Genomic DNA, 2,603 nt, shown 5'->3' with positions numbered 1-2,603 from the left:
AAATAATATGATGTAGCCAGTTGTTATACTGACTCTAGAAATAAATATATAAAATAGTTAATTTATTTTTGTTTATTTATTTATTTTCCCACCTTTATTCTTTTTATAGATAACTCAAGGCAAACATACCTAATACTCCTTCCACCTCCTATTTCCCCACAGCAATACCTCTCATTTATCATATTTACTATTGATGTATGAAAGCCTTATTTGTCAAGAAAAATGGAAAGACAGATAAATCTTTAAGTTGCATATCTAATTATATGTTTGTTGTTTATTCGTTTAGTCGCTTCCGACTCTTCGTGACTTCATGCCAGCCCACGCCAGAGCTTCCTGTAGGTCATCAACACCTCCAGCTCCCCCAGGGACGAGTCCATCACCTCTAGAATATCATCAATCCATCTTGCCCTTGGTCGGCCCCTCTTCCTTTTGCCCTCCACATCAGCATCTTCTCCAGGGTGTCCTGTCTTCTCATTATGTGGCCAAAGTATTTCAGTTTTGCCTTTAATATCATTCCCTCAAGTGAGCAGTCTGGCTTGATTTCCTGGAGGATGGACTGGTTGGATCTTCTTGCAGTCCAAGGCACTCTCAGAATTTTCCTCCAACACCACAGTTCCAAAGCATCGATCTTCCTTCTCTCAGCCTTCCTTATGGTCCAGCTCTCGCAGCCATATGTTACCACTGGGAACACCATTGCTTTAACTATGCGGACCTTTGTTGTCAGTGTGATGTCTCTGCTCTTAACTATTTTATCGAGATTGGTCATTGCTCTTCTCCCAAGAAGCAGAAGCATCTTCTGATTTCCTGACTGCAGTCAGCATCTGCAGTAATCTTCGCGCCTAGAAATACAAAGTCTTTCACTGCTTCTAGATTTTCTCCCTCTATTTCCCAGTTATCAATCAAGCTGGTTGCCATAATCTTGGTTTTTTTGAGGTTTAGCTGCAAGCCAGCTTTTGCACTTTCTTCTTTCACCTTCATCATAAGGCTTCTCAGTTCCTCTTCGCTTTCAGCCATCAAAGTGGTATCATCTGCATATCTGAGATTGTTAATGTTTCTTCCAGAGATTTTAACTCCAACCTTGGATTCCTCAAGCCCAGCATGTCGCATGATGTGTTCTGCATACAAGTTGAATAGGTAGGGTGAGAGTATACAGCCCTGCCGTACTCCTTTCCCAATCTTAAACCAGTCTGTTGTTCCGTGGTCTGTTCTTACTGTTGCTACTTGGTCATTATACAGATTCTTCAGGAGGCAGACAAGATGACTTGGTATCCCCATACCACTAAGAACTTGCCACAATTTGTTATGGTCCACACTGTCAAAGGCTATAGAATAGTCAATAAAACAGAAATAGATGTTTTTCTGAAACTCCCTGGCTTTTTCCATTATCCAGCGGATATTGGCAATTTGGTCCCTAGTTCCTCTGCCTTTTCTAAACCCAGCTTGTGCATCTGGCAATTCTTGCTCCATGAATTGCTGAAATCTACCTTGCAGGATCTTGAGCATTACCTTACTGGCATGTGAAATGAGTGCCACTGTTCGATAGTTTGAACATTCTTTAGTATTCCCCTTTTTTGGTATGGGGATATAAGTTGATTTTTTCCAATCTGATGGCCATTCTTGTGTTTTCCAAATTTGCTGGCATATAGCATGCATTACCTTGACAGCATCATCTTGCAAGATTTTGAACAGTTCAGCTGGGATGCCGTCGTCTCCTGCTGCCTTGTTATTAGCAATGCTTCTTAAGGCCCATTCAACCTCACTTTTCAGGATGTCTGGCTCTAGCTCACTAACCACACCATCAAAGCTATCCCCGATATTGTTATCCTTCCTATACAGGTCTTCCGTATATTCTTGCCACCTTTTCTTGATCTCTTCTTCTTCTGTTAGGTCCTTGCCATCTTTGTTTTTGATCATACCCATTTTTGCCTGGAATTTACCTCCGATGTTTCTAATTTTCTGGAAGAGGTCTCTTGTCCTTCCTATTCTATTGTCTTCTTCCACTTCCACACATTGTTTGTTTAAAAATAATTCCTTATCTCTTCTGGCTAACCTCTGAAATTTTGCATTTAATTGGGCATATCTCCCCCTATCACTGTTGCCTTTTGCTTTCCTTCTTTCTTGGGCTACTTCTAGTGTCTCAGCAGACAGCCACTTTGCCTTCTTGATTTTCTCTTTCTTTGGGATGTATTTTGTTGCCGCCTCCTGAACAATGTTGCGAACTTTTGTCCATAGTTCTTCCAGGACCCTATCTACTAAGTCCAGTCCCTTAAATCTATTCTTCACCTCCACTGCATATTCCTTAGGAATATTAGTGAGCTCATATCTAGCTGATCTGTGGGTCTTCCCTAAGCTCTTTAGTCTGATCCTAAATTGTGCAAGAAGAAGTTCGTGATCGGAACTACAGTCAGCTCCAGGTCTTGTTTTTACTGACTGTATAGATGTCTGCCACCTTTGGCTGCAAAGGATGTAGTCAATCTGATTTTGGTGTTGTCCATCTGGGGAAGTCCATGTATAAAGCCGTCTCTTAGGTTGTTGGAAGAGAGTGTTTGTTATGCAGAGTGAGTTGTCTTGGCAAAATTCTATCAACCTATGTCTTGCTTCGT

This window comes from Candoia aspera, chromosome 1, assembly GCF_035149785.1.
Source record: "Candoia aspera isolate rCanAsp1 chromosome 1, rCanAsp1.hap2, whole genome shotgun sequence".
Taxonomy (NCBI): domain Eukaryota; kingdom Metazoa; phylum Chordata; class Lepidosauria; order Squamata; family Boidae; genus Candoia; species Candoia aspera.
The sequence above is the reverse complement of the archived record's forward strand: the minus strand, read 5'-3'. Positions refer to the sequence as shown.